At 36.7% G+C, this 17,606-nt stretch overlaps 1 long non-coding RNA gene across 1 annotated transcript; it reads left to right on the forward strand.

Annotated features, from left to right (window-relative positions):
* Positions 1-2,779: 2,779 nt before the first annotated feature.
* LOC114758602 (uncharacterized) lies at positions 2,780-17,187 on the forward strand. Its single transcript, XR_003741827.1, has 3 exons — positions 2,780-3,061; positions 9,391-9,393; positions 17,176-17,187. It is a non-coding gene; the product is annotated as an uncharacterized LOC114758602 (long non-coding RNA).
* The last annotated feature ends 419 nt before the right edge of the window (positions 17,188-17,606 follow it).

The raw sequence follows: 17,606 nt of genomic DNA on the forward strand, positions 1-17,606 counted from the left end.
GAACTTTTGTGATGATCTACATAACAAGATGTTGACCCTTGTGGTTATAATATTCTATGATTCTGATGTTAGGCATTTTATTGTATTAATATTATGATTAATCTTAATGGTATTGTTGGTGACATTTTTATGATATTAATTACAAGCTATTATATCCTTCTATTTTTATGTTAGAATTTCACCATTTTATTTGTGATGCTAGCTAATGTATAATTTATTTTTGATTATATTTAATTTCAAAAAATACCTACTTTTTATTTTTTACTTTGGAATATAAGATTTTTGCCAAATCATTTGATTTTTTTTTTTTTTGCTAATGCAAATGCCGAAAACTGATCTTGCCGAGTATGAAAGTGTGTATGTGTGTTTCAAAAAATAATTGTTGCATTTGGTTTTATTTTACCAAAAATTGCTGCGGTAGATCAGCTAGCCCATTTATTTATGTGAATAAATAATGAATAAAGCTTTTAGTAAACAACTAGTAGTATTATTTTTTTTTGTTCTTACAACTAGTAGTATTATACATATAAGTTAGTGTGACGATTTTTTCAGTAAGAAATTAGAACTATGGATTTTTATTTTTTTACCATTAGCAATTTTAATTGGATACTTTATTATTCAAGTGATTCATTAAAGAAATAATAAACTATTTATCACCAAATAAATCCAACCTCTATTATTTTGAGATGATAGTTTTAATTTCCTCCATGGTACCTTTACACTTGACAATTGACATGCACAAAAAATATAAGTACATTTATTTTATGATATGATTTGCATTAAATTTAAATTTTATTACGTTGTGCAAGCAGTTTCCTTTTACATGGGGTTGTAATTAAAAATTTACAGATTTCTTTGCGTTCTAAAAAATACACCAACGTCCCAGTAAAAGTTGTTTGGGAGAAAAACACTAATGCTAATATTATAGAATTAAAAAAATTTCGCTTGTTCCCTTAATTTTATTTTCTTATCATTTTCCTTTGGGCAGCAAAATAACTCCCAGGCTTTTTTCAAGCTATCTGGCCTTCTTTTTACGCCACACGACCTCACCTTTCCCAAACATTGAAAACTGGGAATATTTCAAGAACTGCAATAATAAAAACTCTCAAATTACACCCTGACCTGATGGCTAGTCTTTCATGGTTTTGCCACCATTGCCTTTATTTTTCAACTTAAGCTTCCCTACACCCCCGCCCCGTTTTCTCAAGTGGGTCCTTAGAAATAAAAATTGAAATTATAATTGAAAAAAATCATTAAAATAATATTTAGCATGAATAATTACTTGTTATATGGAATTAGGCAAATCTATAGAAGTAGGATTAGGGAATACCACTTCTGCCCATGGTATTTCCTAATCTCATATACATGGCTTTGGCTAATCCCATATAACAAGCAATCTCTTATGTTAAACACTCTTTTAACAGATTTTTTCAATTCTAGTCTCAATCCCTATCTCTAATTTTCAACGCTTCTTACCGAACGGGACCTATAATTTTTATAATAAAGCCAGGCCTCTTTACCACCTGCACAACAGCAGTGGAAGAATTAGTTATCCTAGGTTGATAATGAGAACTGAGAAAGCCATTTGAAGCCAATCTAGTTGTGAGTGTGTGTGAAGCGCATATTTGCCATCCATCCAAAACAAGAAAGCAAATTTTGTAACCACAAAACAAATTCAATGCTATGCAAGGTAGATTGAGGGATAACCAGCATGCTAAGGAAATATTCTGAAGTACTTACTTCAGGCTGGTTTAGAGCCCCTGCTGTAGTTGCTAGATTGAATTCAGGTCCCATGGGGATGCGCAGACTCTGATCAAATGCCTCTAGGGACGTAAAAGGGTAAGGCAATGCTTTTGTATGAAGCTTCTTGGCCTGACATATCGAAAACAAAGTTATTAACTTCCTTAAATGAAAAGGATTAAGCTCACAAACTGAACATAATAATCAGTAAACTAATCAGACCCCACAGGCCTGTTTGGTTCCATTGAGGAAAACGGATTCCATTTTCAGTACAACAAAAGATGAGAGACACAATATATAGCATGTCTTTGTTATCATTATTCAGTACTTTTGTTCTCTTTTTTACAAAGAAACACAAATGTCATTTTTTGTCTACAAACACATTTGTTGTTGTTCTTCTTTTTTTTTAACCAAAATGAAATTTGCCATGCACAGAACTCAAAACATCATGGCCTTGCAAATTTAAGTCCTCTGAAATCACATTTCAACTGCATATAGTGCAATCAAGAACACGCAAAAAGGGGGGAATGAGTGTAAAAAGGACTAAATCCTATACATATTTTCATCATTTGTGTCACTCTCCCCAAATACGACTATAAAACAGTAAAAGATCCAATTTCATAACACTTTGCCATACGGTAAAAGTGAAGAAAACATAATCCAACCATGAAATCCTGCAATAATGATCAAGACCAAAACAAAAAATCTTTTGAGCTTTTAAAACAGTTTTTAGATTCTTAATTTCCCCCTATTCCAAACACTCATTCAAAACGCAATGGTCAGGCATTGTTCCTATCTCACACAATGAAAAGATGCTCTCGCTACATACGCCCCCTCTAGATGCATCAATGTGTATCGTTGGTGCTAGGTCAATTGTCTTAAGTGAACCACCAGTATGTGACAATAGGCCCATCAAAAGATAACTCTTCAAACTTGTTGGAGAAAGATATTGAACATATGTAAACGACCAAGCTGAATAAAATCATCTAGACACGAATAAAGGCCCCTAGACGCTTAAAATGAAGTCTACTAACCTTTTTATCAACTTTCTCAGAGATAATCAGGTGTTCTAGATGAGCATCTTTTCTCTTCTTCAGAGCTTCTTCCCGCTTTTTCTTGGCAATATCATGGTCTTTCAGCATCCAAGATGGCAAACCTTTCTTTTGCTGTATATCTGTCCATTGCCCCCAGCCACGGACGAGTAGAGGCTTTTCTGCTTCAGGATTCTCTTCATTGAGAATATATTGTTTCTCCTTTTCAAAATCCTCCTCCACATTATCACATGCAAAAGCTTGCCGAGTGAACTCCTCTTGAGAAGGAAGTTTGCGTTGAATTTTCGATTTAGAAGACAAACCCACCATATGTCCTTCACTATCTGTATCACTAACCTCTTCAAATTCCTTTACAGTATCCTAAGCCATTTACAAAACAGAATAAGGCACTGAACCAATAATACATTGGTTGGTTTTAACTAATGAAAAGAGGACATACTTCTAATTCTTGCCTGTTAGATTTTTGGGCTTGGATCCGCCCTTGATGGGCCGGATTATTTGACCGGGTATAGAGAAAATATATCAGTCAAATATCCAAGCGATATTGTGATATGTTTGACTTGGTCAAACACCCTGAATCATATCCAATCGGTTACGATATAAATCTAATAAATTTATATTAAATTAATTAATTTATATTGTGTAGATTAAATATATATTAAGTATATATATTTAGAATTAATTGTGATTGATTCTGGATTTAAATTCAAATATCATGATATTATGAGATAAGAATATATTATATCTTATCTCAGATTTTATCTGATGGGCTCAGCGGATATTTTTATGCTACCCAAAATATCCCTGACAAAAGCTATAAACAGAGGCTTCCCCCCATCAGTTCAAATCACTCCAGTAGTAGAGCTTTCCTACTATCTCTCTCTCTCTCTCTTATTTTCTTTCTTGCAAAAGAGGTGCTCTGCTGTGCACTTAAAAGCTCAGACTTTTATAGTCTAGCTTAAACGTGAGCTAAGAAGATCCGACCGACCCGACTCGAGATCCGACCCGGTATGTTTTCGATCCATTCTGAAATTTTTCTTACATTGGCATCAGAGCCGAGATGTTCTTGAGGCTCTCAATATATGTGTGCATATATATATTACACGCTCATTTTTTTTCCGCTGCATCGTGAATATGCCGTATGCAATTCGAACTCTATATGCTTGTGTTTTAAATTCACATAAACACTCCATTTATATAAGTGAAGTTCGAAAACATTACCTGTTATTCCGTAAGGCTTAAAAACGTGATCGAAGTCTACTTTCTGAAGCTTCCAACGTCGGCCGTTCGAACCATTTTTTGGGTCTTTAAAATTGATGTTTTTTAAAGAAAATAAACCTATAGAGTTGTAGAGCACGAAAATACGAGTCCATAGACACCTAAAATGCATAAAACGGAGCTCGGAGGAGGAAGATACGGCGGTTCGAAAATGGAGGGTCGCGACGGACCCGCCGGAGCTCCAGCCGGATCTGGGGCGACCCGGCTGGAGGTCAGGGACGACCTGACCAGCCCAAAACGCGTCGTTTTGGGCTGGCCAGGACGCAGCGTTTCACTTTAAGTGAAACGCTGCGTTTAGGGTCCGTGGACCCGGATCCCCCTGGAAGTCGGGTCGGTAGACCGACCCGACCGAAATTTTAAAAAAAAAATTATTTAAAAAAATTTTTTGAAATAAAAAAAAAAGTTTTTTTGAAAATTTTTTGGACGCGCCATGTGGGCGTGTGGGGTCCACCTAGGGACCCTTTGGTCATAAAAAGCACATATATAGACTCCTTGAGACGTGAGGAATCAGTTGGAATAGGTCAGGTGACGGCGAGAGGCCGTACACGCGCCGGTCCCGAGAGTGGGCGAACCTAGCCCTAAAAAAAAAAAAAATTTTTTTTGCTTATTGGGGCACGTGAGGGCGCGTGAGGGGCTATTTTTGAGCCCTGTTTGACCTGAAATATTTCTAAAATCATGAGCTATGAATTAATATATTATGTGCTGATTTTTTATGACTTTTTGGGTACGAAAAATAACAAATAAATGTTTTTGAATATTTATTTTTATTTTTCTTAACTTGTTCTTTTTGGGTTTAGGAAATGGCCAACTCAAACTCAAATTCTAACTCCTCTTTTGGAAAATATCCAACTTATTCTCCTCTTTCTGATGATTCGAAATCTTCAAATTATTATGCTGCCGAAAGTACAAATAAAAGAAAAGCGCCTCAATCACAAGTAAACTCTAATGTACCTGAGGGGAGCAGTGGTAAAAGGAAATGTGTTCCTGACCAACAAGAGGAAGAAGTCTGCAGACCCAAGGACATAAATTTAATAGAACAGATAGCAGAAAAGCATGCTGATGAATACAAGCATCAAAAGTGCCTCTTTTCAAAATTGACTTATTATGCTAAATAAATTGTCAATGAGCAAGACGCACTTTTTTTCTCAAATATTGCAATCCAATACAGAGAGGAACTGGCGAGGAGGGGACACATATTTAGTGAAGCATTTTTTAAACAATGTCTCTGTAGATGCTGGAAAGGTGTTAAAGAGAGTTTGAGAGAACCAATGATAAAATATATCATGAACGAATGAGTTTTTGTTCACATTTATATTTCTTTTAATGTTTACTCTTGAGACTTCATTTTTGGAATTATCCATTTTTTTGTAAACATTCATGCTTCAATAAATAAAGTTTTTTTATTTTCAAATGCTTTATTTGAGTGGGAGTTTCATGAGGAAAACTCCAAATTGGGGATATGTTCAAGGAAAGTCAAAGGTAAGAAAGGTAAGAGACTAATCAGGAGTAATGGGATGGGAGCCAACCTAGTTGTCTCCTGATCATGAAAATGGTGAGACTCTTACCCAGACGACCTATGACCCACTTGAATAAAGTGTGTATACTGCATACCGTACTAAAATGCATTGTTGTCTATGTGATAGCACGATGTCTCAAAGAGGAATCAAGTCCATCATAGCTGACCTCGTAGGAGGTGACAAGCTGAACGGAGACAATTACAGCATGTGGCGTCGTAAGATATCGTATGTCCTCGAAGAACAAGAAGTCACTGATGTGTTGACTACTTTTCTTCCAGAGCCTGAGGCAAATGCATCGCGAAGGGACCAGGACGGCTACGCGGCCTGGAAAAGAAGGGACACTATCGCCAGAATAACCATGCTAAGTGCCATGACTGACGATGTGTTGGTGCAATTCGAAACACACCCTTCAGCCTCTGCCATGTGGGCAGCACTGAAATCCGAATTTAACGGTACCTCTGCTGCGAGGCTTAGGAGACTCACCGTCAAACTTGATAATTTCAAGTTGGGTCCTAACACTCCCATAAGGCATCACCTAAGGGCAATGCAGAACTTAATAAGGGAGCTTAAGGAAGCCGGAGGCGCTTTATCTGATGAGCAACAGATTCAAGCTGTCATGAGATCTCTCCCAGCAAGTTGGGATACCATGAAGCACACCATTACTCATAATGAGAGTATAAAAACCTTTGCTGATGTAGCTCGCCACCTCCAACTGGAGGATGATCGGATGGAAACTGTGAAGCCTGTCAGTAAGGCATATTTAACTGAAGGAAAGGGAGGGGCAACCTCCCAAAACCAGTCCAAGAGAAGCAAAGGCTCTCAAAATAAGAAAGGCGGCCCTAAAGTGAAGAAAGGAAAGAGTTCCTTCAAGAAAGGCAAGAAACCTGCAAAGAAGCGGAACATAGCAACCATCAAATGCTATGCTTGCCAACAAAAGGGGCATTATGCCAAGGACTGCCCTAGCAGAAAAAGGTATTGGATTCAGATTCAATACATTTCTCTTATGTTTCTAGCACTGCGTTTATTGCTGAAACTAATCCTGTTTGGGTTATAGACTCAGGGGCCACAGACCACGTGAGCAAGGATCGTGGGAACTTCACAGAATTTCGTCGTTTACCAGCAAGAAGCAGATGGCTTTATGTTGGGAACAACGCGAGAGTAGAAGTCAAAGGGATCGATACTTGTGAGCTGACCCTGCATGGAGGAAAGACCCTAGTCCTGCAAAATGTCCTCTACGCTCCGGAAATCCGACGAAATCTTGTGTCTATTATTTCCTTAGTTAGATTTCATTTCAATGTCTTTTTTCATGATTTCACAGTAGACATTTCGTATGGGACCAATTTTTCAGTTTCTGGTTATGTTTCGGATGGTTTCTTTGTTTTAGAAAATTTCAATATAATTTTTCTAGTTCTTGCTATGCGCTTTCTTCCGATGTCAATTACGATATATGGCACGCTAGATTAGGACATATTGGTCAAGAACGCATGACCAAACTGGCAAAAGAGGGTTTGCTAGGAAACGTGTCCAAAAAGGAAATGTCTCTGTGTGAACATTGCCTTGCTGGCAAGAGCACAAGGAAGCCTTTCGGAAAGGCAACCAGGGCTAACTATCCTCTTGAGTTGGTACACTCTGATATTTGCGGACCAATGAGTGTTAGGGCACGTCATGGAGCATGGTATTTTATTACCTTCATCGATGATTCTTCTCGATATGGCTATACTTACCTGATTTCCCACAAATCTGAGGCATTAGAGTGCTTTAGAAAATATCTCAATCTAGTGGAAAATCAGCTAGGTTCAAGAATCAAAGCCTTAAGAACTGACCGAGGCCGAGAATACCTCTCTGATCAGTTCAAGGAGCTCTGTGAAGAAAGGGGCATTGTTAGGCAACTAACAATCCCTGGCACTCCTCAACAGAACGGAGTTGCTGAAAGGAGAAATAGAACTCTCCTCGATATGGTTAGATCAATGATGGCACAAGCTGAGCTTCCAACCTCATATTGGGGAGATGCTCTTTTAACTGCCACATTCATACTTAACCGAGTGCCTTCTAAATCAGTCACTACAACCCCTTATGAATCATGGACAAACCGCAAACCGGATCTAAGCATCCTAAGACCATGGGGGTCAGCGGCCTATATTCGTGATTCTTCCCATAAATATGACAAGCTAGAACCAAGGGGCAAAAAGTGTATCTTCATAAGATACTCTGAGAACTCTAAGGGCTATGTCTTCATTGGTGAAAATGATGACGGCTCAGTGACTGAGATAGAGTCAAGGGACGCAACATTCATAAAAACCGAATATCCTAGCAAAGGGAGTATTGATCGAACAAGTCGTCTTTATGAGGATGATGGCAATGAGGTACAACAAAGTGTTCCTCAGTCTACTGATCCGAGTGGGAGGGTTGAGCCATTTTCACAACAAGGTTTAACCCAGTCACAGGAAGTAAGTCCTACAACAACCCCACTTAGGAGAAGTAATAGAGATAAAACTCCTAAGAGACGCTTCTCAATTGAAGGAGCAACCTTCATCGTTAGTGCAGAACACGATGAAGAAGACCCTGTAAGTGTTAAAGAAGCACTAACAGGACCTGCTAAGGAAAAATGGCAGAAGGCCTTACAAGAGGAAATGGATTCCATGGAATCCAACCAAGTATGGGAATTAGTTGATCTACCACCTGGCCGAAAGGCAATTGGGAGCAAGTGGGTTCTCAAGTACAAACGTAAGGCTGATGGATCAATTGATAAACCCAAAGCAAGGTTAGTTGCCAAAGGGTATACACAACGGGAAGGAGTGGATTACGCAGACACCTTCTCACCCGTTGTACGTTTCAACTCGATACGACTGATACTGGCTTTAGTAGCAAGTTTAGACTTAGAGTTACATCAGATGGATGTAAAAACCGCTTTCTTGAATGGAGAACTAGATGAGGAAATCTATATGGAACAGCCTGAGGGCTTCATACAGAAAGGGAACGAACAAAAGGTTTGTAAACTCTTGAGATCCATTTATGGACTCAAGCAATCATCTAGACAGTGGTACTTAAGGTTCACAAAGCCATAAGCTCCTATGACTTTGAAATGATCGAGGAAGATCACTGTGTTTATATCAAGCGGTTTGGAGACAACTTTGTCATTCTATCCCTCTATGTCGATGACATACTACTGGCTGGTACCAATCTGAAACTAATAAAGATGATCAAAGAGTGGTTATCCTTGAACTTCGAGATGAAAGACATGGGCGAAGCAGAATATATCTTAGGTGTTAAGATAAGAAGAGATCGTTCTAGAAAATTGCTATCATTGTCACAAAAGGCATACATAGCAAAGATTCTTGAGCGTTTCAATATGAGAGACTGCAAGCCTATGTATACCCCTGTGGTTAAGGGACATAACCTAAGTGAGGAAATGCACCCTACAAAACAATGCGATATAGAACGCATGAAGAGAGTCCCATACTCAAGTGCCGTTGACAGCCTAATGTACGCCATGTTGTGTACCAGGCTAGACATATGCTTCGCAATTGGACTTGTGAGTCGATTCCAATCCAATCCAGGAGTCAAACACTGGGAAGCTGTAAAGAGGATTATGAGATATCTAAAAGGAACCATGGACTATGAGCTATGCTATCAAGGAAATGGCCTTCGTGCGAAGGGTTATTCCGATGCTGATTGGGCAGGAGACCTGGACGAGCGACACTCGACGTCAGGCTATGCTTTCCTACTGAATAACGGAGCAATATCCTGGAGCAGCAAGAAACAAACGTGTGTGTCTCTTTCATCCATGGAAGCAGAATATGTAGCTTGTTCTGCAGCTGTCCAAGAAGCTGTGTGGCTCAAAAGATTCTTAGTACGATTGGGAATCCATGGTGGGAGTGAGGGACCAACTCTGATTCACTGCGATAGTCAAGCAGCAAAGCCTATGCAAAGGACCCTAAGTACCACAATCGTACTAAGCATATAGACATAAAGTATCACTTTGTAAGGGATATGATCGCTAAGAAACAAGTGACAGTTCAATACTTGTCCACTCATAAGATGTTGGCAGATCCCCTAACCAAGCCTATAGCTAGAGATCCTTTCGTTAAGCATGTAAAGGCCTTGGGCATGCGTAGAGCATGATGTATTGAACTCCTTTTTTTTTTTTGATCCTTTTTGTTCAAATATGCAGGCACAAGGCATGTTGTACTGAACCTTTTCCTCTTACTTAGTAATTCAATGCATTTTATCCAGTTCAAAGAAATTTTTCTTGTATATTTGTGTATTTATACATGCATAGGCACAAGGTATGCAATACAATTATGTCGTACAGGTCACAAGGTTGGCTCACTCACACGAGCAACCGCCTTGCTATGTTCTCATGGGATATAGAAGGTTTGACAGCAGATGATCACCATGAGATGGTAGAGAAGAATCACTGCACAAATGTCACCTCAGCTAAACTGAGATGAGACCCATAAAAGTTTGGGCCGAATCATGGATAATGTGTCATCCATGAGACCTGTAGCCAGACAAGGAATTCTTTACAAGTGAGACGTCATATATAGTTGTGATGAAAGAGCTCCTGGTTCAAATGTTGGAGTGCATTTGGAACTTAAGTCTGTATGGTGCTATTAAAACCAAAAGCGACATACTCCACTTGGTGGATTGAGCACCGTAACATGCAATTCATACTGCATGAGCTCACTCAAATCCGCAACAAGGGACGTGATGGAAGATCCCTGATCCATTACGGTGTGAGTCCCAGAAAGGAAATAAACCTTTCATAATGCCCTTAAGACTTAGACAACATCACAAGGTTTTGGTTTAGTGGCAGCTACTCTAGCCTAAACCCCATGGTCAAGAATGATGCGATCTAACGGGTCAAGACTGAGAAAGCGACTATGCCAAATCTAAATGATGAATAGTCAGAAGGAAGATTTATCCTGAAATACACATCTACGTTGGTGTCTGTGACATGTCCCTTGCAGGTTGAACAGAACAACTAAGCAAGTGTGGATACCATACGTATGAGAAGGCAATCTGAGTAAACAAAATAACTCGAGAGGGATTAGATATGCCACAAGTAAAGTGTATGGATAAAACTAGGGCATTCGAGGCAACAAGCATATAATTTGCAGGTACACCAAGGGTGTTCTTGTGTGCTGGTCCTGAATAAAGGATTCCTAGTGCACAGGCGCCCGAATCGATGACGTCATGCCCACGCGGTCACGGCAGACACCTAGTATGAAGCAATGAAAGATTTAGCTATCGCACGATGGGCAGCCCATCAAGTGCGAGTGGGAGATGTTAGATTTTTGGGCTTGGATCCGCCCTTGATGGGCCGGATTATTTGACCGGGTATAGAGAGAATATATCAGTCAAATATCCAAGCGATATTGTGATATGTTTGACTTGGTCAAACACCCTGAATCATATCCAATCGGTTACGATATAAATCTAATTAATTTATATTAAATTAATTAATTTATATTGTGTAGATTAAATATATATTAAGTATATATATTTAGAATTAATTGTGATTGATTCTGGATTTAAATTCAAATATCATGATATTATGAGATAAGAATATATTATATCTTATCTCAGATTTTATCTGATGGGCTCAGTGGATTTTTTATGCTACCCAAAATATCCCTGGCAAAAGCTATAAACAGAGGCTTCCCCCCATCAGTTCAAATCACTCCAGTAGTAGAGCTTTCCTACTATCTCTCTCTCTCTCTCTTATTTTCTTTCTTGCAAAAGAGGTGCTCTGCTGTGCACTTAAAAGCTCAGACTTTTATAGTCTAGCTTAAGCGTGAGCTAAGAAGATCCGACCGACCGACCCGAGATCCGACCCGGTATGTTTTCGATCCATTCTGAAATTTTTCTTACATTGCCTAACAGGCCCTGGAAGTTTCAGAGATTTCTTGTTATCAGCGTCTTTATCAGTTTTGGTTTTTGCCTGCTCATATATACCAGGCACATTAGTCTCAACACCTTTTATATGGGGAAGAAACATGAAATCGGAAGTTCTCTCGGCGTTATCAATCGGCATGCTTCATTCTCAGTTTTGTCGGCACCGTTCTATTCTATTGCCATTATCAAGTTCTCAATTCTTGTCCGTATCCTTTGACTCTGGGCATTATTGATTGGTGTTCTCTTGTTTTCGACGATTAGAGTTTCGTCTTCTCATTCAGGTTCTGATTTAAACCTCTTTGTTTGTCATTTTGTGATTTTCAAAGTTTTGGAACCGCAAGTAAATATACGTGTTGTTAGTTGTTACCTGGAATAAGGTAAGAACAATTGCCAAGCATTTGGAAGCTCTTACAGTAAGACTGCCATCCTCTATCATTTTGAAAAACGTGTTTAAATCTTGTTTCAAATCTAAAGAAGAAGATGATAGGCTTAAGTTCTATTTTGTATTGTACACATTAGGAATTTTGCTTTGTCCCAGTGCAAGTTCGAATGTAAATGAGAGATTGTTAAAGGTAATGGCTTGCGCTAAAAATATGTGAAAAAATTTTGATTAGGCAACATTTGTTCTAGACGAGTTTGCTGCGAAAGCATAAAAGTATAAGGATGACATGAAGAAATGAAATATATGGGAGGGGGAAAATGTTGGAGGCTGCATCTATTTGTTATTGGTATTAAGAAGTGTTTGTTTTCTTTATTATAATTTATTGTGTCATTTTTATTATAACAGTTGTTGATCTTGAATGGTATAACCTGTAAATTGTTTTTGCAGCTTTACTTCTTGCAAGATTTTCCATTGGAAGAAGTTGTGCCATCAATAACAAATGCTCTTGAGCATTGGAACAAGGACACCGTGATGGAAAGGATGAAGCTAGAGAAGAAGAGTTGCCAAGGGAGAACAAGTGGAGGAAGATAGGGTAAACACTAAAAAAGATACGTTGAACATGGGTGACGAAGATTTCATATACAAGGAAGAAAATGAAGAAGAATCAACTGAAGAGGAGGAGGAAGATGGGGTAGTCATGGAGAAATATGGAATAGATATGGAAGAAGAATTGAACCAAGACCAGACAAAGATGAAGGTGAGAAAGTAGAAAAATCTGATCAAGAAGAAAAGAACAAAGAAGAAGAATAGGAAGAAAAGGATAAAAATGAAGAAAGATCAAAAGAAGAGACAAAGGAAGAAGGATCAGAAATAGGAAAAAAAAAAACAGTGAAGAAGAAAAGAGAAGAGGAAAAAGGACAAAACGCTAAATGCACCTACCAAAAGGGAAGTCAAAGGGGGTGATAAAGCCAGTGATAAGATCTCCATGGACGACTACCTATAATCGAAAGAAAAGGCTTGCTGGTAAGGATATATTGCATACCTTATGCTCTAAGGTGTCCAGTAGAGGAGAGGGAAGAGTAAGTAGAAAGAGGGTTAAGATCATGAAATGCCAAAAAAAAAAAAATAGTAGCCCTTAATATTGACCAATTATTTTCCATCATGTTTGACGCAGGGGTATTATTGGACATTTTTAATCATCATACAACATAGGCAGAACTCCAGGGGCTTGGTCATGGAATGTGGATGAACAATGTGGTATGTGCAATATATAATTATAATTCTAATGAGGTACATGGCATTGTCAATTTTTTGAATTTTTACGTTGCATTCATGTGCAGATAATGTCATTGCTAGCCCATACAATTAATATACTAAATAAATTAATATATTATAAATTTATAAAATATTTAAAATATTTAATTGTAATATTTTGTGAATTTGTGTGTGTGTGTGTGTTTTTATATCCACCAATATTATGACAGAAGGGAAGAGGGGAGAGAGCATTGGGCCTGCTGGGGGTGTTTGTGAGAAGGAACTATGAACCAGGTAGCAGGACTACCCTGTTATCTACTTTATAAAAAAATAATAATAATAAATAAAGTATGATGCAGAAATGATAAAGAATGAGTTTTGTGTTAAGCTTAAACCTGTTTTACCTATAACATTTTGGTCAATAATTCTCAGGCTGAAATATTTTAATACCACCTCCCTTCTTAATTATAAAATCTAGTTTATAGTACAATTTGTACTCTAAACTAAATTTTACAATTAGAACCGGAGGTAGTAATTCTTTATTGTTTATAACATTTGGGTCAAAAAGCTATTTTGATTTTGAGTTCACTGCTAATTCAGTACGCATATGGATATTTTGATACTTTTTTAGAAAATCATAATTTTCGACTTTTTTATAATATTTCGCCTTCAAAATTGATCATGGAGGGTATCCAATACTCTTGTCCAGTGAATCCGCTGATTGCTATAGTTTTAACTCCATTTACAAGAAGATAAAACAAAGTTTTTCTTAATTTTATAAAATATATTGAAAGTAACTTATAAATAGACACATAAAAAAATAATGTCCTATTTATAAGTTAAAAAGAGAAAATTACTTTTTTTATCTTTCAATTTTTAACTCAATTTTTCAATTATGACTTAGCACGACTTACTGCTTCACCTTGACCTGCTCATCTTTTCATTACTTTATATTATTATTCTTGTCATCTTCTAACCCATCCTATGTGTCAAGAAGAATTAATATAATTGTCCAAGTCAGCACCAAGAGGCTTGAGTTGGCTTCCCTCAACTTCTCGGTTTTGACGGCGATGGATATTCCAACGGTGATGATAACCCGGGGGGAAGAAAGGGAGGGAGAGAGGGAGCACAATTGCAGAGGAGGAGAGTCCTCCATCATCGATGAGAAAGACTTTCCTTTGGCAAGGACTTCCTTCGCCTTCGTTACTCCCATGGAAGCCCTTGCATGGGAAGGTGCTTCCGTTTCATTCGTCAAGAGCAAGGTTGTTGAAGTCGGGCTTGTTGGTGTTCGTTTTTTTCTCTAAAAAAAAAAATTTAGGTATCTTCCTATTAGAAATAATCCTATTTAAGGTATTGTTAGGCATAAAATGTGAGTGCTTCTCCCAGCAGGGATTCAAACCTTAATTCACCACGTTGTGAGAGACTAGCCCCTTCCACTAAACCTAAACCCTGTTGGTTGGTGTTTGCTTTTTTTTTTTTTTGGTTACAAAAAGCTTATGTGAGTTAGGTTCCAGGAGCTCATAGGGCCAAGGCATGTCTCCAAGCTCAGACAGTACTTACAGAGGTACTTACAAATCGCCCACCAACAAGTTCCTCACATCGATAGTCGGATTCGAACTCACGACCTTATAGATATGAGCTGACTCTTTATTAACTAGATCTCAAGTTCCTTTTTTGTTTTCAATTGCCATCTTTCTCTTTCTGTGGGGCCGGCCTCTGGTCTACATCTATTTGGACTTTGCTCAAGTGGATTTGTAATGGGCCGGCCTCTTTGGTATAACCTTTTATTTTTAATGAAACTGTCTTTTATTAAAAAAAAAGTAAAACTAAATTTAACAAGGATTTTTCTCCAAAATCAAAAGAATTAATTTTTTTTTCACATGTATAGGTCTTTTGACAGAATCACTGCTTAAGTTCATTGAGTCAATGTTCTCCGTTGGTAAGGATTCCTGTTTGGTTCAGCAGAACAGAAGAGAGCTTAAAGATGGATAAATATGTCCCTTATATTATTTCAATTATTTTCCCCCTCTTTTTAAAATAATGTATCCTTTTTTTTTTGGAAAATTTTTAAAAAATATTTTTAAAAAATGGATAATTATTTTTAAAAAATATATTTAGATACTAAATATGGACAACTCTCAGTACAGGATTGGAATGGATTTTCATCCCGTGGAAACGAAAGTTATAGCCCTTGATGGGCCTAGGAAAGCTGTATGCATTAATGAGGCTGTTGGTTCAAACATAGCCTTGATAACTCCTAAGGCCTACACATAAAATCCACCAAGGCATCAAAAGCCCCACACCTCATCAAACGCATCCTCTCAATGATGACTTCATGTCGTTTTGGGGGAAAAGTTTCAACACGAACAATAAGATGCGACTCTTGGAGCAACCATGACCATGAATCATCACTTTAACAACGCACGGTGCTTATTAAAAGAAAGCAACAAACCAACTCGAAAACATGCATCAATCTGCCAAAATTATCAAGTCATTTCTCTGTTCATGATAAACATCAACATGAATATATATATATATATATATATATATATATATATTATAGGTCATACGGGCAATTAATTTGAATCAATTCAGGTTAGACTGCACACTTATATTGGTTAATAAACGAAAGTTAAACTAATGACAAAAAAAAAAAAACCTCTTGAGTTTCAAAATGATAAATAAGTAATGCTGACTATTCTTATAAAGATATTTGATTATTTTTATAAAGATTTTGATGTGCTAAAATCACCCATTTATCATTTTGAAATTCATTAAGTATTTTTTTATCATTTTTTCTTTTGTTAAATCTAATGCATATTGTATTATTTAAAATTAGGGTTAAGAGTCAATTTTGTCCTAGGAAGAAATCATGGGCATCCAAAAACTTATTTTAACTTATTACTATCCCAATAGTATTAAAGGTGAAACAATGTTGTCGTTTTTGTTAGAAATATTAATGATTAATATTAATTTTTTAACTGTTAACATTAGTTTTGTAACACAAAAAACAACTAATATTATTCATCTTTTAACATTTTCAAGAAGACATTGAGCTCAAAAAACTTTCAAATACTCATAACTCCTTTGTGAATACTTTCAGGATAAAAATATCATTTATCTATAAATTATCTACATAAATATATGAGACTTCTAGATAGATATACATTTGTCTATCCATATGTGTATTTGACTAAAAGATATGATTTAAAACTTGTGTTTAAAATTTGAAGAACTAAAACCAAAATGAGAGAAAACTTAAAAGATCAAAGATTATATTAACCCAAATAAAATTCATGTTGATTTTTTAAAATTTTTCTTTGAATATACTCTTCCAGTCCTTAATGTAGGACCCAATTCTTGAGTTGATTTTGGTCCTAAATATAAGACCCATTTCTCATATTTATCAATTTTCTCTAAATTACCCCTATGAATACTCTCTCAACCATAATTAAGTAAAAGAGGGAGATGGGGCATTAAGAAAGATGATTATGGTGTTTTAGGAAAAATGTGTCAATTTTCTTATAATTAACTAACTTACCTAACTTCCTTAATCTAATCAAATTAGTTAAATGGGTCTTACATTAAGGACCGGAGGAATATTATGTTTTTATTTGTATATTTACTTTTATGTATGGAAAGATTGAAAGGACGAAGTCACCATATGAGATATTAGTTAAGATGACTAGATGCAAACACGACAAGTGGCGCACCACAAGTAGGGCACAGATTGATTCATCTGTCTTCAAATACTTGTAGCCATTGTCAAACTGAGTTCATGTTTCACATTCCTTTCCTTGTAGTTGTAGGCTCCTCAAACTTCTCATGTAAAATCAATTTATCTCTTAATTTTATTTGAATCCCAGAGCTTTCTCCAGTAATGATTTAGAAAGGCAATGCATTAATTTAATTAGATTTTTAATGGTCATACTATCATATATTTTATTATGATATGACATAAAAAAACACCTAATTGTAAATAGAAAGCTGTTCAAGAGTGGTTTAGACACATTCAGAGAATTCATTAAATGCACTAGTGAGAGGGTTGATTGAGCAGTATGAACTTTTTTGGAGAGAAAAAGAGAGAGAGAGAGGAAAGCCAAAGAGAACATTTAATAAAAGTTACTGAGTTGGATTTTTTAATTAACCATTTATCCAAAAACTTGGTTGTTGATAAATTACAATGACATCATAAGATCTATATGGTCGACCTTACTTAGTGGGATAAGACTTTTTTGTTTGTTGTTGTTTATGTAGAGACCCATGTATCTTTTATTTCTTCATCATTTCAAATGCAATACATAAATAATCATTCCATTGAACATAGAACGTCCAAAACAGATTAAACATATATGTAAATAATGTATACTCTTAATAAGGCTCATGTTTTGCGTATTAACTAAATACATTGGAACGTCAAAATCTACCAAGAATCTCTTTATAGGCCCCTTCAGAAAACCAGATAAGAAGAATAAGATATAAAAT

Source organism: Neltuma alba, unplaced genomic scaffold (assembly GCF_004799145.2).
Source record: "Neltuma alba isolate B1F8T4 unplaced genomic scaffold, ASM479914v2 tig00010740_pilon, whole genome shotgun sequence".
Lineage (NCBI taxonomy): Eukaryota > Viridiplantae > Streptophyta > Magnoliopsida > Fabales > Fabaceae > Neltuma > Neltuma alba.